The sequence below is a fragment of the Dermacentor silvarum genome, chromosome 2 (genome assembly GCF_013339745.2).
Source record: "Dermacentor silvarum isolate Dsil-2018 chromosome 2, BIME_Dsil_1.4, whole genome shotgun sequence".
NCBI lineage: Eukaryota > Metazoa > Arthropoda > Arachnida > Ixodida > Ixodidae > Dermacentor > Dermacentor silvarum.
This window is the reverse complement of record NC_051155.1, coordinates 255846898-255864895: the sequence shown is the minus strand read 5'-3', so window position 1 is coordinate 255864895 and position 17998 is coordinate 255846898. Positions and strand designations below refer to the sequence as shown.

At 49.6% G+C, this 17998-nt stretch overlaps 1 protein-coding gene and 1 long non-coding RNA gene across 4 annotated transcripts in view; both read left to right on the top strand.

Annotated features, from left to right (window-relative positions):
• The window catches only part of LOC125939611 (uncharacterized), a 118786-nt gene that overhangs the window by 9798 nt on the left and 90990 nt on the right, over window positions 1-17998 (top strand). The window lies entirely within an intron of this gene.
• The window catches only part of LOC119443172 (retinol dehydrogenase 13), a 100696-nt gene continuing 84967 nt past the window's right edge, over window positions 2270-17998 (top strand). For all 3 annotated transcript variants that reach the window (XM_049662626.1, XM_037708336.2, XM_049662625.1), the window contains exon 1: window positions 2270-2508. The gene's annotated coding sequence lies outside the window, so the exon portion shown is untranslated. The remainder of the gene's footprint in view (window positions 2509-17998) is intronic.

Below are 17998 nucleotides of genomic sequence, written 5' to 3'. Positions count from 1 at the left end.
CAAAACTGCGACTTTTTTTTATTATTTTATTAATTGTTTGCTGTTGCCTCGAGGCGCGTGCGTGTCCAAAATTTGGAGGACGCTTTAGCATTCAAAGATCCCTAAATGCTTGTCAGGCTTCCCGGCAGCTGCAGCTTTTTTTCTTTCCACCTTCACTTCTGCGCGCTTCACCTCTTCACCTCAGCGTTTCACGCTGCCGTGGAGGCGAGCGCCGTCTGGATGGGGCTTTTGCAAATAACCTACCCGAGCGCGCCACTGTTGTTATGGTAGAAATGCTGGAAAAGGGGTTTGTGTTTGAGTTTCCGCGTAACAGAAGTATGTTTTCTCGTACATTCAAATTACAATCCGACGCTATCATGTCTGTAGGTTGTAGTTATATCATACTTTACGATTTTTCTGACGGATTTTACTTTGAGAAATTCAATTTTTGTTCACTAACGCCTTGCGCCAAGTGGAGGGCCTGTATGGTAGGGGTGGTTCGGGGTGAATTTCTCCGCCACGGACGCCGATGCCGATGCCGATGCTGCCGCCAGATGTTTGGCGACACGGGACCCTTAACGCTATCTGGTTAAAAGAGCTTATTTTTCTGAAATTCAGACTCCTTTACAATATCAACACGATAAACCGGGTTGAAGGCTTCATACATTTGCGCTGCCTTATTCCGCACGCATAAATTAAGATAATCCAGTCTTTCAAATCTGGAGCAAAATGCGCGAAACATAAACGATAATATTCTCGTTTCCTGCCTCCACACCAAATTGGCCATTCATATTTTATAGCGCTGCCCAAACGGTTGATGCTTCCATAGAATACGTGCAATTTATCATTATCATTATCCTCAGCCTATATTTATGTCCACTGCAGGACGAAGGTGTCTCGCTGCGATCTCCAATTACCCCTGTCTTGCGCTAGCTGATTTCAACTTGGGCCTGCAAATTTCCTAACTTCATCACCCACTTAGTTTTCTGCCGTCCTCGACGGCGCTTCCCTTCTCTTGGCACCCATTCTGTAACTCTAATGGTCCACCGGTCATCTACCCTACGCGTTACATGACCTGCCCAGCTCCATTTCTTTCTCTTAATGTCAGCTAGAATATCGGCAATTCCTGTTTGCTCTCTGATCCACACCGCTCTCTTCCGGTCTCTTAACGTTAGGACTAGCATTTTTCGTTGCATCTCTCTTTGTGCGGTCCTTAACTTGTTCTCAAGATTCTTTGTTAACTTCCAAGTTTCTGCCCCATATGTTAGTACCGGTAGAATGCAAAGATTGTACGCTTTTCTTTTCAGTGACAGTGGTAAACTCCCAGTGAAGATTTGGTAATACCTGCCGTATTTTTTAAAATACCAACCCAATTTATAGCAGAGTGCAAAAACTCTAAGAAATAAAGGTAAATATGCTTACACAATAACAGCTACCCCCACAAAATAGTTACCAATAATTCCTTTATTTTGAGTTTTTATAACTAAGTGCTAAGGGCAAAAAACACCTAGACAACCGTTGTTAACACACCTGGGGTACGAGTCAGGTCGATTCATCCGAAATTTCCAATTCTCGGTTGAGGTTACGTTTGGTTCCTTTATGCACAAAAACTTCTGTCCGAAATTAGCTGGTATAAAAGGCAGCGAAAGCGAGGAAGTGTCACAAATACAGCATTATGCGAGAATGGCAAAATGTCGCTCCATCAATATGCACAGCAATTCGTATGGCTTCGTGCTGCAAGGTACAGTGATGCGGCTCCGGCAAGGAGCAGCGCTCCTCCAAATTTACCCGTCCGAGATTAAAATTACTTCTCCGGATTAGGAGACGGCACTTATAGAGGATGAATCTACTCTTCTGAAAGTGGGTCTCGATTTCATTTCCCCCTTATCATCTACCGGCTTATCACGTGGCTATTAACGTATAGGCAGAGTGACGAAAGAACCCCTGGTGAAGTGCTGAGAGATGAATAATCGGGACAGAGTGATTACGTTATCCCCGGCGATGTTTATGTGTCCAATGTTCCCAGTTAAGCCACCCCCGACACCCTGGATAGGTTAGGTTAGGGGGCTCCCTTCATATGCGTGCTACACTACCGAGGGGACAGGCGTCAGTAATGTCATTTGCAACACATCGAAAGACGCGCGCCGCCAGCCGCGTGTGTGTGTACATCGGAATGACGCGAGTGCTTCCCGGTCGGCATCACTGTTTAGCGCGCCTTGAAGACCCGCCTTTCCAAGGCCGCCTTCTACGTATACTGCCATGTGTGTGCCTCGGGCGTGTTGGCCGTTTCATCCCATAAGCGCTTCCATTTTGCTTCGCCGAACGACGTTCCTCCTTTAACGCGCTCCATAACGCACAATTCTGATTTCCTTCGAGTACCGTCTATCGCAAGCAGTAGCTTCTTTCAACGTAGGTAGACTATGCGTTTGCAAATTTGACTTAATCTGAACCACGCTCGTTCAAAACTAGTTTTTCTACAGTGGTAGAGGTGAAGCTAAAACGAGTCAGCGGAAGGACACCTCGCAAGCTGTAAGTGACAACAGTTCTTTCTTGCTTTTCTCTGCCTCGTCCGTACCGATCAGCTTAAGTTGGGGTCTAGGTGGCCTTGGAACTTTATTTTTAGGGGAGAGCGAGATATAGAGCACTAAGACACTCAGAATAAGAAAGAGAAACGTAGATCTTTCGCCGTGTCTAGGAGCTAGTATTTTATTCACTGCCGACTATCTAGATACATGACGTTTTTCACATCACTTCATGTTATAATCCTCTGATCAGTGGAAATTTTATTGTTTGAGGGGAAGCCGGAGATACAGCAGTTGTCAACATTTATTCCAACCTAACCTTAACCAATCAACTTTTTCAAAGTTTAAATGATCGCTTCAAGGGTGTTACGAACAGGCTATCATCGTGAGTTCACAAATACTACTCGTAAGGGGCGCTCATCGGTGGCGGAAGCTTATTCTAGAGACAGATCCATCGACAATGCTGCTGCAGCTTTGTGCACGCATGTGCAGAGTTTTTAGGGCTAACACCTCTCAATGAATCATATTTGCACTGTGCAAATGCAACCGACTAAGTATTGTCCAATCATCTTGAGCAATTCATCGCATTAGTGACAAAGTCATTAGTAAGAAACGTTTAAACATGGGTAATTGGAGATCGCAGGGAGAGGCCTTCGTCCAGCAGTGAACATAAATATAGGCTGATGATGATGATGAACCAAAGCTTTAGAATATTGATTTACACGCAACACCTCCAATGGGGAAGCTGCAAAACCTATCGCGAGATGTGCAACTGATTTATTTCCAAGCACGAAGATAGCTGGTGCGGTTTTTCATTTATTGGGGGCTCCAACGCATGCACACAGGATCTAAAAACGTACAAGGTGGCTAGGCGCTTTCGTGCCGCGACATTTACGATAGGTTACAGGCATGGAATCAATTGTCTGTGTTGCGTGCTGACCAAACCTATAAATATGCGGCAAGCGAACAGGGTGGTTTAGAGACGCCGTCCATTGCCCCCTTTCCAGATGCATTGCCACCCATCGCCAAAACCTCCCCGAATTTCACGCAGTTTATCAAGGAAACGCTGACAGAGCCTCGATAATTGTCAAGCACTACTTATCCCATGGCGTCATTTTCTGCATCACTTCAGCGGATGAGATATGTTGGCAAAAGTGAAACCGAAGACCATTGTTGTCGGTCGATAACCGTTGCTTACGACCTACTCATGCATCCTGTTTGTCTGCAGCGTCGATCACTCGTTCAATGCACGTTTCAAGGCGAAGCTGTTTTTCTTCAGTTGCCTCAAATTAGCCACACACTTTAAGCGTTACCCGCATATACAACTCACCCTTTCGCAACTATGCCCGCATATAGCCATTTCAATGACTTGCTAAAATAATTTACAGCAAGGCCCGTATTTCACGAATACTCTTTGTTTAAAATATTTTAGGCTGTATTTGTACTTCACCCACAAACTATTAACTTCGCATGCCTAACCTTGCCTGCACATTAGCCATATCTTGTCCCCCTATTTCTGGGAGATATATACAAGTAAGCTCGTCTAGATCACCGGGGACAATGCAGGCGTCTCGTATATAAACCACGAATACAGAGAAAATTGAGGGTTCAGTAAATATCTGCAACGAGCACAATTACGCTAGAAATGTTAAACTTTTCCCTAACATTGACACTAACATTGCTCCTATTTCCACCCAATGGGAACTGGGTATCGCGTACAGCTTTCTTACGACACTGGAAAATATTTAAGATAATGACCTTATAGCGCTTTTGCACACTTGCTAAAGCTTTTTTTTTTTTTTTTTGAATAGGGACTGTAATTTATCTACACACAAAATGAACGTCGTATGCGCACTGGCGATATCCCGTTTCTCACATTTCCTTCTTTTTTTTTAATTTGATCCAGGCGGCAAATAACTACTACAGGAAAATGGCCTAAATAATGCGCCCTTCGTAGAACAAAACGCGCGGTAGCACTTGCATAAGCGAGGCACTTCCAAGGCGGTCATTAAAGCACACCGTTTGTTCGTACAGAACATTAATTAAAAATATTGCGGATAACCGCTGCGTTCAGTGCCAACACCACCTAGATATCACAAGGCCTGTTCATTCCGATCCATGGTGTCATGCTACCTGGACCGACTGCCATATAATCTAATGGGGATGCTCCCGAGTAAGCAACAGTAATTTTGACGTCATCCTTGGCAATGGAAATTTCGGGCCAGGTAGCGTGACGTCATGGATCAGAGTGAACACGTCTTCTGTTATCTAGGGGGTGTTGGCAGTGCTCACGAGCACTTAAATAGGTAGTGTCGTGGCTGCATGCGCTCTGTTGTGTCCTGTATCACGGCAACGTGATGTTGGTGTTATCAGGGAAAAGCACTGCGCATGCACCATCACAGTGTCTTATCACCGATGCTTGGCTTACATATCCGAGCCACATCTTGTGCTATTCACTTGTCCCTTCGTACTTGCAAAATGATCGTCGCTCAATAAATGCAAAAACCCTTGCTGTTCGTCTTGCATCTGTCGTCCGTCAACTTAACACGTTATTTGCTACAGACGCCGTAATTCGCACGCACACATTTAACTTTCCACGCCCATCAGGCTCAACGTTCGCCCTAAAGGGAAGGGGCGAAACTGTCATCCATCGAACTCGGTAGCACCGAGCAACAAAGCACATCCATACGGGTTTCTCGGAAAGAAACCTTCGGAGTCGAAGAAATGTTTGTTCTGGTCCGTGCGTCGATCTCAGGACCAACGCCTAACCGAGTCTTATACCCCTGTCACACGGGCACTCGAAAGTCTTTTGAGCAAAAAGACTTCTGCCGAAAAAGAGTTTCGCCCGCAGACACACGACAGGGAGCGATCTCTTTTTCAGAAGTGGTCTTTTCTGGAAGAGGAGTTCGCCGATCTCCTTTACAGCCGAAAAGGAGTTGCCTCGAAAGCAGTGGACACCAGCAATTATCACATATTAAAGAAAATAATCGAATGCGTAATTTTCTGTCGCCTAGGCTCATCATAAAAATAATTTTATGTCTCACAGAAGGTGTAGATCTTTCTTCTGTACTCTCCTAAGCAGATCGAACGGGCTGGGGATGTCACGTGATGACGCTCTTTAAGCTACTACAATAAATCTTTATATTGGCGTTTCTTATGCTAAATTTATTTGAAAAACGTGTACACAATAAGTTTTCGTGTTATATTTCGAGATACATAAGTTTTTTTTTTTTGCCGATATTGTTTCGAACGCTAGCGACACGCTTTCGGTAGCGTGTCCAGAAGGAAACACTAAAAGAAGATCGTCGGCGCCGTGTGTCTGCTGCGCAACACCTCTTCATTCAAAAGTCTTTCAGCTTGGTAAAAGAACGCTTACGTAAAGGAGTTCTTGCGTGTGACAGAGCTAACCAGGACGCTATCGGATTGCCAGAGAACCTTCCTCCACCTTCCGGACGTCCACAGCATTGGTCAATTGCCAATGTCGTCACTCGGTGGCAGTTAGTTTCCCAAGAACAGCGGGATAAATTCTGCGTGGTTTACAAAGCACACATTTGACGCCTTCAGCGCTTGCATCAGTACTCTACTGCAAAGGTTGTAATTAGCTGAAATGCTTTAAACTTTCGCTATGCAGGGTTCCAGTCATCATGAACCATATATACCCCGAATTAAATACAACCAATCTATGCCAGTATTGTAACACCAGAGCCACACTAGATCACATCCTATGGGCATGTCCAGCATTAATCAGCAATACTGGGGTCGCGGCCTCCAATGAGGGCCTTCGGCCGCTTTGGGGGACTGCGCTGCTCAGTTCAGGCCTGGACCAGCAACTGTGGGCTATCCAGCAGGCCGAGGAAGCTGCCGGGAGACACGGTCTCTCCGCTGGCTCCTAGGTGGGAACCTAGCCCAACAATCTGCCGGAAATAAATAAAGTTCTTCTCTCTCTCTCTCTCTCTCTCTCGCTATGCACATAGCCCACAAGATGCCTCCTAATCCATCGAAATGTCCACTATGCGGCATGTACAATTCTTTTAGGATATTGGACAAGATTCCGCACGGGCTTCCTAAAACAGACATCTAAGATTCTGGAACGCTTCTACAAATAGATTTACAAATCTAACCTGCACAGTTTGTGAACTTGCATGGTTTATTGATCATACACCATGCACGAAATTCACCCACTCCTGTGCAAATTAAATCTAGGTACATCTTGTTCTCCCGGTACACTGGGCAAACAAACACGCGTTTCGTTTAACAACCCTAGACAGGAAGAAAACGGGAATTTGGTTAGTTCCCAAAGTACCATATAGACAAACATGCTTCAATCTTTTGATGCAAATCACCCATCACATGGCGGCTATTCTCGCAAAATATTAAATTGCTGCCTATTTTGGTTCTCTCGAGGCATCGGGGAGGACTCACAAGCGCTTCATAAAATACCTCTAAACAGACAGAAATCAAGGGTTTAGCCGTTTTCATTTATCCCATACTTAATATCCACACCTATAGTTTTGCCCTCGCATCACCTCTAACGTGCGCCTCGACGCATCCAAATATAAACTCGGTCAATTATTTGCTTTCCCTTCCACATCGGGGAAACACCTTTATAACATTTCGAGCGCCGGCTACGGAGGTTAACCTCCCTATCTTTCCCTCTTCGGTTTTCTCTCTCTGGCACTGACAACTTCGCTGTAAAATCTGTTGCCACAAGGTGGGCCACCGCCTATGTACCGAGGTCTACGAGAAACTCGACGCGAAATCTCCGCCGCCTCGCCAAACGTCAGCATCAATGAACGCTACAGATCGAGCTCTTACAGGGCGTCAACAATAAGAACAAGCAGATCATCCACAAGTGGGTGGCTGCAGAGCTTTTGGGGTGTCACGTGGAGAAGATCTCGACCTAGGAGCACCAGCGCATCACCGTCAACCACCCTTCCCCGCCGAAGAAGTCGACGAAACAGGCGAAAACCGGCAAGGCAGCAGGACCGGACAGCATCTCAGCCGAACTGTGTAGAGCCAGTAGCTGAAAGTCCACTCCTTGGCTCACCAAGTTCTCGAACCATCTTCGAAGAGCGGAAAAAAGTCCCAGTTTCCCCCGAAAGGCGAAGCATCGATTGCGATAGCAAATTAGTAGACAGCTGTACGAATTAAGGATAGTAGTTTTATCGGCCAAACAAACTTCTAAACATTCGCTTACTAACTAAATTAACAAGCACGGTGTCACGTGCGCAAAGGCAAACATGAACATATCGCACTTGATGTCTGCGGGCACTCGCTGCCAAAACGCTGGCGTGAGGAAGTGGTGTTAAAACGCTGGCGCGGCGATGGTGTTATCGCCATTGGTCTTTATACGGATCATCACGGCGACGTCTACGCCGGCGACAAAAATGCGCCAGGAGTGTCCATATAGTTCATATAATTGCTATCACAATAAAAAAAGACGCCAATTAGCAGAGACGTACTAAATTGCTTATCGGGATGGTAAGTCCACCATCTAAAGGACCATTTCTCTTCTCTCAAACACATACATTAGCGCACCCGCGAAAGGTGGTTCCGCCGCCTAGTTGACGGCTAACCGGCAGGAAGGCTACTTCGTGAAAGGCAGCGGAGTGAATGACACGATTCACGCACCTCCCGACAGGTCCGCAGGAAGCACCGCGATAAGCAGAGGCCCCGCTCCCCGTTGCATTCCTCGATCTCGAAAAACGCTTTCAATCGGCGCTGACCTGGCAACGTCACGCGTCCGAGGAGCTCGTCACTTGGGTCCGGCTCTTCTACCGCGACTCGAAGAGTCAAGTTTGAGGCGCCGCCAAAATGTCGAAGCAGCTGCGCACGTCCGTCGACGTGCAGCAAGGCTCCGCCCTCTATTCACCGCCGTTTCCGCTGGTCATGAGCGCCATCACGTGCCTTGCACTCTGCTCTTGCAGATGATGTGGTCGTCGCCGCACACGACAGGAGCTGCAGATCGCAGCGACCTGGCACGAACACCTCTCGAAGAACGGATTCCGGCTGAACCTCAAGAGTATCTCAGAACAGTCGCGAGCGAAGGCAGCATGATCAGGGCCAGTGGTGTCGACCTGTTCCGCGCCTATATCGCTCCAAGTAGCCCGACTTGTACTACCGATGGCATGCAACCTTAAGCACGCGTTACGCACCGCGTGACGTAAGACCACCGGATGACCAGCTAGGCAAAAGCTGTTGACTGGTCCAGAAACGAGGGATCCGTCTGCGAGCGTGGCTTTGTCATGCCGTCGGACGCCCGCCCTTCCTCGTCGTCTGGCTTACCCGTCCTGCGCACTGATCAACTGATCTGACCTCGTGTAACGCGTAAAGCACCCAGGTCCTCGGTGGTTCAAGCGCGTGGCAGAAAAGCGTGAAGGCCAGGTAAGCAGACGTTAGTGGAGTTTTCAAGCAAGAAAATAGCGCCAACGTTATATGTTCGGTGCTGACGCGCCCGCGGGAAGGGCAACGGAGGAGAGAGAGAAGCCGCCCGCTCGCCTTCGAGTTGAGAGTATGCCGCTGGTGGGAAGACGGCGGTGGAATCTGGAAAGGGAAAGGGCGTATCCTTCTGTCTTTTTAGGAGAAATAAAATAACGGTGCGTGGCAGGTAAGCGGTTATTTAATATAGTAACAGAGTGGGGGAAGCGAAACGCAGCCGACGACGGTGGAGGAAGAGACTTGAGCCAGGTGACGCACGACAATGCATGCGAGGCCTTCGCCCTGCCTCGGCGCCTACAAAACGACAGCGAAAGGACACATTGACTACCGCCTCACGGCCGCCAACAATTGCGACACAAATTGAAGGACAGAAATGGAATGCAGGGTGGGATGCGACCAGATTCCCGTCTATGGCGCGGGTCACTGTATGCGACCGATTGCTGAGCTTATCAATAACGCAGTGGAACAGCAACGCACCGGTGCGGGTCAGACCAGATAATCATCATCATAAAAACTTTATTATTGAAACTAAGGAGTTTGGAGTACGCAGGCTCCAAGACCCCCCGCACGACCCCACTGCACTTAAGCGTTTATGTTCGTTCAGTCCCCAACGCTGGCAGCCCGGTCAGTATAGCCATGGTCTGCACGACCGGGTCTCCGGAGCGCAGCAGGGTCTCCCAGTCCGCTTCACGTGCCCCGCGGTAGAGAATCCGCCGCACAATGGGAAAGGAGATGTGGAGAGCAGAAGCACAAGGTTCAGGACCGAGAGCCCAGGTGAGGAAAAGTGGGTGATAGCGAGAAAGAGTGAGGGGAGAGGGTGTAATTGGCGCCAAAGGGTTCGATCGCTAAGGGATTTGTGCTGCGATGGGGGAGACACCACCATAGCGACCGCTTCATCGCTCGCATCTACCCATACGGCGTCCGGTTCCGAGCCGTGGAGTGCTGTCGCGCGAGCTCTATGGCGCTTATTGTGGTGGTAGGGGTGAATGTTACGGGGGAGCGGCTTAATGAGCAGTTCGCGGTGTAAGGGTCTTGAAATGGGGCGTAAGGTCATATTATTGGCCGGTATCGGGATTCCCGATTGTGCTGTGAAGGCCTATATGTAAGAGTCGGTCGGTAGGTGTATTTATGGGAAAGTGGGGGGCGACTTTGTAAGCCCGACGAATGAGAGCATCCATGGCGTCGGTTTCACGGCGAGAGAGCTAGTGGGGGGACTAAAACACATGGCTGAGTACGAAGGCGGGAACAAGGCGGCATAGGTCAGGCTCCCTCACACCCTTGTGATGGCCTGAGACCCGGCGGATGATTTGCGAGATCGCCCCTACTACTTGCTTGAGTCTCCGGAGTGTAGTGGTGTTCTTTCCATCACGTACTCAGCCTGCAGTGTTGCCAGGTCCGACGAGGCGGCGTAGCCAAAAGCTAGAGAAGTTGTAGCCCAAATGTAGCCAAACAGAAAAAAAGTGCAAAATATTTTGTAGCCAAATATAGCCATTGTTATTTGCAGTTTTATTTGTGTATACATTTTCACATTCGACAACAGCAATCCTTTTTTGCACAACCCGTCGGAGCAAAATGTCCGTGCCGCCGTGACGGTCGGCTCTTTGCATCAACAACAGCGACATCATGCTTGCACAGAACACTTTTTGGTTGGCCTCGGTAGCTCTTAAGTTCCAGCGAATCGCTGCACAGGGCTAAATCAATGCTTTTATTTTATGACAGATAGTACTAAGTTATTATTTTTATTTATTTACAGTAATATTAACTACGAACTCTGTTCTTTAGTTGTCATGAACACAAAATAATGTTCAGCGTCATCGATCTCTCACGTTATCTCTGCCTACGGCGTAGAAGTTCAGCTGTCCAGCGATCTGCGACAGCGACATGCTCACGGCTTCTTTTTTGATAAGCTAAAACAAGTCTTTCGCGGTATGACATCTCGCGTTATTTGTCTCATCGTCCTATCTTGTTTTCTCATTTTCTTATTTTTGTTTTTCAATTAGCTTGGCCCGGATTAGCTGAGACACACACCAACTATATAGTGTCAATTTACATCAAACTGGCCGCCATCTTAGGTCTCTAGCATGCCAAGAGCATGCGTTAATAGGACAGGCAACAGATGCCACTCACTGTCTGAATCGGTGTAAGCGCAGCTTTAAAAGATTACTGCGCAAACCGGCACACTATAGTGCAAGAAGCGCGCAGTCGTTTTCGGCGACGAGCACGTCCTGAACTAACTCGCTCGAAATGGTAAAAGCCGCGACGGCGTACAAAAAGCAATGGTAAACACCAAATTGATAACAGTGGTAATGCTGTGAAAACCAGTTACTGTCAAAAAGCAAACCATGTTGATGGCTAATAAAGTTTTAGAATAGGGGCCCCTAAAAGTTTGGGGCCCCAAAGAGCTTTGCCGGTGTTAGCGTTGGGGCATGCAGGAATGAAGAGTTTTGGAATAGGCGTTTTGCGTTTGTGGATAGCGTGTTGCGTTTGCAGCGTCACTACGGCGTCAAAGACAAGCTGTTATAAATATTAAAATATAATATACAATTTTATGATAAGAAAACTAATTTAGACTTTCGTGTTCTGCCTTAAAACAATTTAGAACTTATTCTATTAGCAGCATGCAACTTGTTGCGCTTAGTTTTGAGTAACCAACTTTACGCACCTTCACCCAGCCAAGTCAATCCGTGATAGGCCTACAAGCCATGAAATCGACAATTGAATTCGGAATCAGCGTCGTATCATGAATCAATCTTCATTAATTACACATGTTAGTTGAGAGAAAGCGATAACCACAATCCCTTCTTCTAGCTTACGAACTTCACGCATTACCACGAATCGAGCCCAGTTTTATGCTAAATTAGAGCCGTCGCTTCATTGGGCACCGCCATGTTTGTTGACGAAAGCTTTTGGGGCTCCCGCTAAATCGATGAAATAGCGTGCCCGACGCAAAACCCAAACACAGTTTCCGTCTTGCGCATGCGCAGTGGCTTCGACGCTATTTCTTTGGGGCCCCAATACGTTAGAGGCCCCTATTCTGAAGCTCTAATAATTGCTAGTGTTTTACGTGCCAAAACCACGATATGATTGGGAGGCATGACACAGCGGGGGACTCCGGAATAATTTTGGCCACCTCAGGTTCTTCAACGTGCACCTAAGTACACGGGTGTTCCTGCATTTCGCCTTGATCGAAATGCGGCCGCTGTGGTCGGGAATCAAACCCGCGTTCTTGAGCCAGCAGCACGACACCTCACAAGTTACGCTAACATGGTGGGTGAAGTTCATGTGACGTGGTGCACTGATGTCATCGTGGAAAACATGTTTCGATATTAGTAGAATGAGTATTTGCATTCATGACGTTACGGGCAAACCATCTAGAAGTAAAAGCACCAGAACCCACCTTTGGCTCGGGGTCTTGCTCCCATTATTTTTTATACGTTCTCGCATACTAGGCCCACTTCCCCGTGTTTGGATTCTCCTCTCTGAGGGGGATCCGATCTTACGTCCAACCTATCGAAATGAATCTCGAATCTAAGCACGAAGAAAAATTCATCTAGCAGGAGAAGGAAAATGGCAGTAAAGCTTCGCGCCAGAAGCGTGGAGTAGGTCGAAAGCTGTGCCCGGCGCGATACTTCTTTCGAAAGACATGGCCATGAACACACTGGAGCGTGTCATCCACCCATGCTTCGCTTCTTTCATGTTGGCACCACGATCGCCCGACGGCCCCGACCCCATGTTACTGCTCTCCCTTCCTGAACATAGCCGTGATAGTACAGTATACTGTGAAAAACCCACTACTTCCTGGTTCATCCCGATGCCCGGGGATTGGGCGCCTAACGATCAAGCAGGGTGTAAGTTTAAGTGCATCAAAGATCCAAGTCACCGGCTCAGAGAACGGCGGGAGGGGGGGGGGGGGGGGGGGTCATTTCGCGCACGCACACACGCACAGCCACGCGGCCGGCTTAACCAGCTATAACACAGCCTTCGAGATTTGCCTCTACCCGATCAGAGCCACCTCTGGAGCGTGGATTAGGGCGCCACTTATAGCCCAAACACAGCCAAGTCGCAGATTTTCAGTAGCCCAAATATAGCCACATAGCCAACTCGTCCAAGTCGACGCCACAAAATTTTGCCCGTAGCCCAACTTGGCTATATATAGCCAAATCTGGCAACACCGCACTCAGGCTATGCATATTCAGTATCCGGAGGGCTTGCACCTCTGGTACCGGTCTGCCATCCAATTCGATGATGATGGGGCAGCAGGGCGAGTTGCTGTTCTTGGGACAGATGCAAAGCAGCCCGGACTTCTCTGGGGAAGAAAGTCCTACGTTAACTCCATAGTTTTGGGTCAAATTGGCGGCTGCTTGGATAGTGTCCTGTATGGCGCCATCACTACCATGGGTAGTCCATAGCGTGATGTCGTCAGCGAAGAGAGTATGTTTCAGGTGAGGAACAGTTGCCAATTGTCGTGCTAGGGGGATCACAGTGATATTAAATAAGAACGGTGAGAGGATGAACCCTTGCGAGGTGCCGACGCTTTTTAGATAGTATGTGGGGTAGGTAAGCGGGCCGAAGAGAAGCTCAGCCGTGCGTGCTGTGAGAAAGCCCCGAATGTAGGTGTACGTACGTGCACCCACATTCATTGCGGAGAGTGCAGTCATGCTCGCATGATGTTCAACGTGATCAAAGGCCAAGACTGCCGTGACGTGGCCTGGAATGAGCGGGTCGAAGATGTCACGGGTGATTTGCAGCATGGCGTCTTGTGTGGACAAATGGGGGCGGAATCCCACCATGATGTGAGGATATAAGTCATGGTCTGCCATGTGCTGTGTAAGCCTCGCTGATACCACATGCTCGAAGAACTTTCCGAGACACGAGATTAGCGAGATTGGGCGAACGTTTTGGAGTGTAAGTGGTTTGTTGAGCTTCGGGATGAAGATTATCTTCTCGTGGCACCAGGGCTGAGGGAGGGTGCCCTGAGACCTCCTTCCAGCAATGGTTGACGTACTCCGTGATGCTAGTGATCGATCGAGTGTCCAGATTACGGAGCGTTGTGCTGGTGACCTGGTCGGCGCCGGGGGCGGAATTGGTGTGGAGAGTCAAGAGCGCTGCTTGACCTCTGCCTCTGTTATGTCGGTATCGAGTTCGGGGTTCAGCTGTCCTGTATATGAGGGGCGAGAAGTTGGTATGCCGGGTAAGGTGTATGCGTCGCGGAGTGTACCCAAGAGAGCATCGGGATTGTCCATGTGTGCGTTTATGAGCCGGGTGACGTGGTGCTCAGTTTTTTTTTTATTGCGATAGCAATTATATGGACACTCAAAAGCAGATTTCTGCCGTCGCCGTCGCCGTCGCCGTGAGGTTCCGTATGACGTCAATGGAGATGAAATCGTCGCCGCGCGCCGAACGCTGTATGAGCGAGTGAAAGGGCGCGAAGGACGCGCGCTTTCACGGGGAGTGAACGCACGGCGGAGAACAAACGCGCGTTCTGCGCCGTGCTCCCTTAAGGGCTGCAGAAGTAGGCGTCTCTTTCCTCCTCTACAATCACCATATATGTAGAGCAAACGTGCCTTCTTCCGACGCACGAAAGGCCGTGGGGGGGAGGGGGAGGGAAGGGAGGCGACGTTTAGCTGCGGCACCAAGTGCCTATTTATATCAGAGGCTCCGGCAACAGTCACCAACGCCGCACGCATTTTGAGCGAACGCGGACAAAACGCCGACGGCGTCGACAACAGTTCTGCGTGTTGCCGGTGCTGCTGCATGTCCAAGTTTATACAGCTGATAAAGCTAATATCATTACTCCGTATAGCTCGCTACAAATTTGCTATCGCAATTGATGCTTCGCCTTTCAGGTGAAACTGCGACAACTTTTTTTTTCTTTCGACGGATAGATGAGGTGACGGAGGAGGTGCCACGCCCGTTTGGTGGACAGTTCACCGGCGATGGCGTCACATACTTGCCCCCAATCAGAGTGGCAGCGCTCCTCCGAATGTAGCTGAATTTGGGATTGTAGAGTGGTTAAGCGTTTTTTTTGTGTGTGTGTGTGTGTGTGTGTGTGTTCTGTTATGTTTAACCCGTTTACACCTCTGTAGGAGGCTGTGGTAGGCCTCCCAGAGGTGGGCGAGTCTGGCATCTAGTGCGGGTGTGTCTGTGGTGGTTTCAATCTGCTGCATATCGTGTTGGATATCAGTCTGAAGAGAGTCTACCCAGTCGTTGATGTCGGTGATGCGGTTGTCAGGGCTGGCAATCCGCTCTGTGCTGAGAGCGTCCCAGTTGATAAGTTTGTGGGTCGTGTAGGTGTGCAGGGATGGTTTGAATGGTACAGTGGCTTGTATCAAGTAATGTTCACTGCCCAGTGTGTGTTTTGTTTTCGTCCAAGTCACATCCCGGAGGGAGCGGCTGAGCACCAGATCCCGTCTAGGGATCATGCTGACACTGTTGCCGATTCGCGTAGGGGTCTGAAAATTGTTGTGGACGGAAAGTTGGAGGTTCTGCAGGAGAAGCCAGAGCCTGCGACCTCTGTGTGTGGTTGTTTTGTATCCCCAGTCAGTGGTGTTGACTGTTGAAATCCCCAACGATTAGTAGGGGGTGCTTCCCTACCAGACGGTACAGCTCTCGGAGGAGGGAGTCCAAGGAGGCCATCGGTTGGCATGGGGGGTGGTAGATATTGGCGGTAAGGATGGATGGGAGTGTATGTGTGTGATGGATAATTGCGGTGATCACGCAGGGCGTCTCTGACGTGATGTAATGTGTCTTATGTGTTAGAGTGCAGTGCACAAATGTGGACGCCCTGGGTCTGTTTGTGGTGTCAGGTCAGAGTGTGTGGAGTTGTAAGTGGGGAGTGTGGTCTAAGTTAGAGCACTGCACGGGCTCGGGCTTACCCGAAAGCCCGGGCCCGGCCCGGCCCACGGGCCGGGCCGGGCCGGGTAGGGCAGTTTTTTCATGGGCTCGGGCCGGGCTCGGGCACGGCATGTGCTTTTTGACGCGGGCCCGGGCCGGGCTCGGGCTTTTTGGTGGTGTGATGTAACGTGCAACGAGTTATCCTCGCGTGTGTAGATTCTGAAAAAAATATCTTTTTCTGTCTCGGGCCGGGTTCGGGCCGGTTTCGAGCCGGGCTCGGGCCGGGCTCGGGCCTAAGGTAAAGGGGTGGCGGGCCGGGCCGGGCGGGTAACGTAGATTATTTTCCGGGCCTGGGCCGCGCCCGGGTTTTGTCATGAAACTTTTGGTCGGGCTCGGGCGGGCAGCCCAATGTAAAAACGGGCCTGGGCCGGGCCCGGGCTGGAAAAATCGGCCCGTGCAGTGCTCTAGTCTAAGTGGCAGTATCTTGGAGAATGAGGACTTGGGTCGTTGGGGAAAGTTTAGGAAGTAGAAACTGCAAGGGCGCTTGCTTGCTCCGGAAGCCGCGGCAGTTCCAGGTTATGACATGAAGTGAATTATTGTTGTCCCGTCCCGCCATATTGGATCGTAGGGGGATGGATAAGAGGGGCTAGTCTGGCATCTATTGGGATGTGGAGTTCCATGGCGGTAGGTTGTGCTGTGGGGAGGAGGGGGGCAGACAGCGGGTGGAGCTGTGTTAGGCGTACTTCGAGAAGGCCGACCATCGTATGGAGTATAGATTCCATGCAGCGTTCCATGTACGCCTCCAATTTTGTAGCGAGGTCAGAGATAAGGGCGTTGAATTTGCTTTCGAGGCGAATCTCAAGATCTTTTGAGGTTTTTTTTGTCAAATCGGTTGGAGAGCTCTTTCAGTTTAGAGTCAACATCAGTCGGCCCGGAGGGGGGAGGGGAGTGATACGTTTTTCTTTTTTTGAGGGCGATGATTGAGGGGGAGCGGTGTTCGTTTGTGTTAGAGTAGGAGGTGAAGTTGAGAGAGAAAGCTTAGGAGAGGCAAGTGAGCGCTGAGTGAGGGCTGTGAGGCGGCTTACTTCTTCCCGCAGGGCCCGGAGCTCCCCTTCGTTGAGGTCCGGAATTTCCTGGGCGGAGGCAGGCAGCGATCTCCTTGCACGAGCGGCCCATGTGATGTCCTGCCGTGGCTTAAGCGGAGCGCGTAATGCTTGCACTGCGCGATGACTGTCGGTGGGCTGCTCCCTGGTTCTTGACTGGCGTCCCGCAGCTGGCTGGGTAGTGCGTGGTGGCGGGCGGGCGTACCGGTACTTGCATGTTCCCAACATGATGCCCGTTCCCACAGACGATGCACTTGGGTGGACATGTTGGGGGCTCGGTCGGCGGCGTGTGCTTTTCACCGCAATTCTGGCAGCATGGGCTGGCTGGTGCGGGACAGACATCCTGGCGGTGTTCGATGCGGCGGCAGTTGTAGCATGTCTCCATTGCGGTGGCGAAAGTGATGATGAAGGAGCGCGTTTTTTCCAAAGGGCCGGGCGTCAATGATTGGCAGCTCAGGATTGAAGGGGACAAGTCCATTTAGGATTTCAGCGTGTGACTCACCACTGTGGGCCATATGAATGACGCCCGGCATCATCGCGCGGAGCGAGGTAGGCGGTGGCATCAGTTGAGCTCGTGCCGATGGGAATTGACGTGATTTGGGCATAAGTCCGAGTTAGAACCTCCACTGGAGTGCTGATCGTGAAAGTGGTGTGGATGGAGTCGCTGCTGGTCCTGGGCGAGTGCTTCCTTCCGGCGGATTTTCGTCAGACTAGACAACCAAGTTCGCATTTTCGCAGGCAGTGCTGCTCCAAAGCGCTGGACCAACGCTTGTGGTGCAGACCGATTTGTATATATACAATTTGCGTGAAATCCTTGTTTTTTTACTGCACTTTGTGACTACTCCAAGTCATATCCGGTGCTTCTGTACAGACTACCTTAAACTGGCCGGACTCTACTATGAGATAAAGATCCTAGACCATGGCTGCACCGTTGCATGGCGCGAAGACGAATTGCTGTTCTGCTCCAATACGAACCGCAGGTCGACCTCTTGTAAGAAAGTTACGCTCACTTTTGTCGTCCCCATTATATGTCCCCACTCCCATCATGATCAACAACAGAACATCCAGCTCAGTATATACAATATAAAAGACTCTACCGGCAACTCTACCCTATTTTGCGAA